Source organism: Amblyomma americanum, chromosome 2, assembly GCF_052857255.1.
Source record: "Amblyomma americanum isolate KBUSLIRL-KWMA chromosome 2, ASM5285725v1, whole genome shotgun sequence".
Classification (NCBI taxonomy): domain Eukaryota; kingdom Metazoa; phylum Arthropoda; class Arachnida; order Ixodida; family Ixodidae; genus Amblyomma; species Amblyomma americanum.
The window spans coordinates 86211913-86217912 of NC_135498.1; positions in this window are offsets into that span (position 1 = coordinate 86211913).

The window sequence follows — 6000 nt, forward strand, 5'->3', positions numbered from 1 at the left end:
AGGGCCGCCACTGCGATTCGAAGGAGTCACAGCGGAAGCGAAAAAGAAGCTCGCATTTATCCTCTCACCTACCAGAGTCTTCGACTCGGCAGCGTTTATAGCACATCGGTGCGAGGTGGAGTTGAGCCAGCCTACTCGTTGGGGAGTGGGTTGAAACCGCCCCTCTTGGGTTCATGTAAACGCTGCAGTTGGCTCCAGGGCCCCGTTTGAGTTGTATTTGCCACTGTTCTTCCCGTGCTGTCACCTGAGTCATTGCCCCCCTGTGTTGTGGAAGAAACAGTGCTGTTCTCCTGTATCATCTTGAATAGGAACCCATTATTCTTTGAGTCACCTGTGCTTTGATGCAAACAATCCCTTATCATGTGGCGGCCAGGGGACGGGGGTGTTGGGGGGACCCTTTGGGTGTGGCCTTGGGTACCATTTTCTTTTTGTTGGCTGTGGAGAACCTTGACAACCAGATGAAATCGCACCGCAAGGTCAAGCAAAAGAAAAGCAGAAATACTTAAAAAATGCAGCCTAAGCAACTAAAAAGCAAAGAAAGCAGTCAAGTCTGTCAAAGTTCTGAGAAAAACCTGCGCCCAAGAACTTAAAAAAAAGGATGACGGTAGAGTATAGTAGCGACATAATATTCTGACGGCAGCTGGAGCCAAGAAGCATGCTTTATTGGCGTGAATTGTCGTTGCATACGATTTATGTACAACTTTCAGAGCCTGTAAAATGCAAATCCTAGTTTCGATGTTGACGAAAATTGGGTTTTACAATCAAGAAAGGAAATGGCTGTGGTTTAGCGCTGGTTAAACCTAGAATCACGCGTTAGCTACATCTGGCCGATTGGAATTCGATCAGGCGAGTTGCAAAGTGAGTCTTTCGCCGCTCAGTTTCGCTGGGCGTTCCGCCTTCATCTTCGTCCCGCGTGATACGGCGCACGCGGACAGCTGTGTCAGCTATTGCGCACCGCGCCGCAGGCAGCAGCAGCTGCTCCGCACCACGCGAGCGACCCACTTGACCAACTGCCGAACCACGTGATCAACCCACGTGACCAACGGCGTCGCCACGGAGCTCAAGTGGTGCCACGCTGAAGGGCCGATGACGTAGCGTAGTGTAGCTATTGCTGCAAAAGGGGTGGAAAGGTCGCGGACAATATTTCTATATTTAGTTAAGTTGTTTTGCGAGATGAAATGAAAGACCAAAATATATGAAACCATGAATATTCTTTACTGTTACCTCTGATCTGTAAAAAATTTGACTCAAAAAATAAATCTGGCCGCAACAATAACTCTATTCCCTTATGAAGAAAAGGCTGCCACAAACCGCATTAAAATCGAACTGTATTTAGACACGCTATAGCATATGAAAATTTCGATGTCATTCCTGCATAAAGTTTCAGCTGTGAACTCCTAACAATCGTAAGTGCATGTCTAAAGCTTACGTACAAAACCCATGGCGCATCCACAGGCCCAAACCGGCCACCTGGTCCTAGCTAACGCTCGTGGTTATGCTGTATGCGTCGTAAGAGATATCGCGCAACTACACTGCTGCTCCATTTATATTTCACCTCTCAAAGCTTAAGCGTAGTGTTTAATACAAGAAATACTTTATTTTACCCTGCATGCCTCTTAACTGCACATTTGGGGAATCATTGAAGCGTGTTTTTCTTATGCGATACCAACACGGTACGCACTATATCAAGAAATAAGTCCTTGTTCTTTCGTGCAATGAGGAGGTCTACACTTTCATCGGCGTCAACACTCCTATACAACATAAGAACGCAGTTGCTTATGTCTGTGAAAGGACCACCTTCCAGCCAATGGCGCCCGCCGTTTCTCATGAGCCTGCAGCATGAAAATGCACAGAGTGGCGCCAAAGTCAAGCAAAAAGTCTAGCCCTTTCCATAGAAAGAAAGGATTACCCCTTTCATAAAAACTCCATCTTTAGTCACACTAGCAGTGTCAGGAAAATCGGCCCGCGCCGTTCGGATGGAAGGTGTTCTTTCACGTGGAAAATGCACTGTGTTCTTGAGCTGTATCCGACTACAGCAGGTGTGCCTGGTCATGTCGGGGGTTCCGTGCTTAAGGTTAAAGGCGGAAATAGAAAACCATGAAACACGACAGAAGTTTTAACTTTTTGGTTACTTCGGCTGCAAACATCAGTAAAAATTTATCACACTTCTTATTACCCAACGCAAGAAAACTTTTAAATCAGTATAGTTCGCCCGTGTTGTTGCTTTGAAAAGAGTCGCTGGTATTTATATGCTCCTAAAATTCAGCTAATGCTTGTATACTGTGCTTGTTCTCAGATATTAGCCTCCAAAATACCACACCAATCTGCATAATATTTGTACTCAACATTATTGTACATTAGAAACTAACACCACGTGTGCACCGCCAGTTTCGAGTACCACGTAATTCAATGAGACGTTTTAAACCTACAATTTTTAGAAAATTGATATCTCTAGTAATTTTGCACGAAATATATATGGTTGGCATGCCGTACTCTTCAAAATCTCGTCTATAAAGAACTTCCTGCAATCACAACAAACCGTTCCCGCCGTCCGGAGAAAATCGATGAAATATGGCCAACATTTGAATCCACGCTGAATTTATGGTTATTCTGCACCTCTATCGTCATGATGAAAGCCATGCAAAATATAAACCCTTGTCCAGATTTTGTGGTCCAGTTGAGCGCCTATAAGTATTCAATTCTTCAAGCGAATAGAATTTCGATCTTCATGACGTCACAGGTTTCCTACCGCATATATAGAAACATTCTGCAGGGGGCGCGAAAGAACAACGCAGAGCAACACAGCGGCCTTCAAAAAAGCGCGCGAAAAGAGAGCAGCGAGAAAACAGCACAAGGAAAACAACAGCATCGGGAAAAACACCAAAGGTAAAATTTGCGCTCTGGTGGGTGCATCGCTATGTTATGAAATTCTAAGTGCACAGTCAGATAGTTACAGCTAATCAACTGAAGGCTGGTTTTGATGTCGGTGTAAATGTGTCGTAGACATTAGGAAAACTCGTCGCTGGTGCATTCCCATTGCTCCAATTACTGTTCGGAGGTTCCAGTTGTAGTCGAAGCTAATAGGTATTTTGCTCGTGGCGTCACGGGTTCCATATCTGTCTGCAGTAGTCACCCATGAAAAAGAAAACCAGGGCCTTCTGTACTTGTTTTCAACAGGCCCCAATGATCAGTTGCCTGTTGCTACAAAATAAGAGCACCTTATCCGAAAAAAATGAAAAGAAAACAAGGATTTCCGGTTTCCAAGTAACGGCTGATATGTGCGGGCGGTTCGACACTTCTTTTTTGGCCAAAAACTCGATTTAAACCACTCTGCGTATACTTTAAGCCTTACCTTAGCTTGTTGCAAAATCATATGACAGGAAAATCACCATACTTAGCAATACGCTTAATTAAACTCCTTTTAGTCCCCTAATTCCTCTTCCCTAGTGCTGGGTAGCCAACCGGAACGCCTTTCTGGTTAACATCCCTGCCTTTCCATCCTCCTCTTTATCTATCCATCTAAACTGTGAGCGTTAACCAAAATATTGTGTGTGATCCGTATATAAGGCGTTTACTTTATCCGCACTGTCTGCTGTGGTGGCCTGGTTACATCCGCGCTTAGTTCCAAATCCAACGGTGGTAGTTCTAATCTAATCCTGGTATTTTCTTCTGTGTTGATTTCTATTTCCTTTCTTGTGGTATGGTTCTCTCACAACTTCGACGAACTTGCCTTGTTTCTTTCCTTTTTCCTTGATATGGATATATTTCGAAATGATTTTTGCTTTTATTTTCTTGCTCGACGTTGTTGAGTGATTTCACGGGATTCTGTAGCATCTGCATAGCCCACAAAAAGAAATATCACACCCAAAAAGGCAGGTCCAGCCCGAAAGCTCCTCCAACCCTCTTCCCTTGTGGCCGCCACACAATAAGGCATTGTTTGTGATTAAAACTAAATGTGGCTCACAGCATTGTGCGTCCGCATTCAGAACGTGTTGGTAAAACGGCATTGTTTATTCCCCAATGCAGAGGTGAAATGACTCAAGTGACAGCAGTTCAAGAATAGAACGGCAAACACACATCAAAGAAGGCATTCAGCCAATAGCAGCGTTTACATGAACCCGACAGGGCAGGGCTTACTCGAGTTTTCGGGTCGAAAACCAAATCCTGGGTTCAAGTTAACGCGCACCTAGTCGCTTCGAGAGTCGACGGGTCGGATCCAATCAACTCAACCGCATGCAGTAGGTTCACTCAACCCGACCCTGCCGCGATGTGCTATAAACGCTGTCGAGTCGAAGTGTCGGGTACGTGAGAGGATAAATGCGAACTTTTTTTTCGCTTGACTCGTTCAGTTCCTGAAACATCAGTGACATGCCTCAGCTCTGAAGGCTGCCACTGCTCGCACTCAACGCACTGCTCGACGCTTTTTTCGCGTCAGTTGAACGGATCATAAGGTTCCTCAGAGGGCCCGCTCTTCACCAGCGCGCGCATCGAGGCATGCCAACCGGTCTCGACTCGCTAAAATCGAGTTCATGTAGCTAAACACGCACTCATCGAGTGGGTCACCTTGCTCAGCCCGCTCCGAAGCTATCGGGTTTGTGTAATCAGGGCTAACGGTGTAGACCGACAGTCATGAGGTAAAGGCTAACCACCTTTCAAAGATGCACTTTCCAGTTACCTTGAGATAGTTGCCTGTAGAAAGGGTCCTCTTCTTGCTTTTTCCTGCTAAGCCTCTGCTGCAATACAACGACCTGAGAATCGGAGTAAGACTACTGGGGCATTCGCCTCTGCTTTCTTGATTTGTATGGCGACGAACCTAGCACAGTGGAATGAAAGTGATTTAAAATGCGCGCCTCTGACTCCAAACTAGTGAACCCAGAATTTGCCGCATCGGCATCAAATTGTCCGTTCTGTAATCAAAACTTCTGCGTGTGTCATTTTTTTCTCTCCAATTCTCCTCCCGACCACGCATAAATTTGCCAAAATGTTCACGTTGTAATCATTGCAGGTGCTGCTGACTGTACGCGTGTTGCGTGTGTGCACCCTCTCTGCAAAAAGGTTTTTGCAGGTTTCTGAGCGTCTACTCCGGAATAGGCATCTCCGTGGTGTAAACAATGTTATATCAAAAGGGTACGGCCTGGCTGGAAAAATCATTCAGTTTTGCATGTCTGAAACGTTCCCCAACCGCCTCTCTTCTCACAGTTAAAACCGCGTCGGTATGCGTCACAGCTAGTCGCACTTCCCGCATGACGCTGCAAAAAGTCGCAAATTTCTATTAGAAAAGCACTGCAAAGGGGCGCTATGTAAATACAAAGCGATACGAAAAAAAAAAACGTCGCGAAGCTGGGCGCATAATGTTCAAACCGGTGACGTCGTGCCAACTGGTCCAAGAAACGTAGAAGATGAAGATAAAATTAACGGGATCATGCCGTTATTAAATGAGCGACGGATTTCGAAGGAGCCACGGTAAATACAATCTGAAGGACTGTGTAGAGCCCAGCGGCACAACAAAGTACCGTTGAGAGAAAATTTGTAATTTCAGGACTGTTTACAATGGACAACAGCACGAATGGCGGCCAAGAGCGGACATTGACCATGTCCGAGACATCCCATAGAAAGCTGCATTCCTTCAAAACGCCCGTCTAGCTGAGCATTATCTGACGGAAATTATCGCGTTGCCGCCTTTTTTTTCGAAATAATTCAGATGGAAACGAGCACAAATTCACGCAAACAGGCCATCAAATTTTGACGGTACCATATCTGCTGCAAGCTATCTTCTTTAGCGGTAAAGAGTTGAAGATGTCATTTCAGAAAAAAAAACAACAGCATCGCCTGTCTCCACAGAAGGCTGCTGTAGATGTAAGGGAATCTGGTGCCATTTGTTGCATGGAGGTTTTACGCCTTGCAAAACAGCACGCTTCGCCTCGAGAGACTGCAACATTTCCCAAAATCAGCGAGAAGTTTTCAGCTGACATTACGTGGGAAGCAGCGTCAGCTGAAACC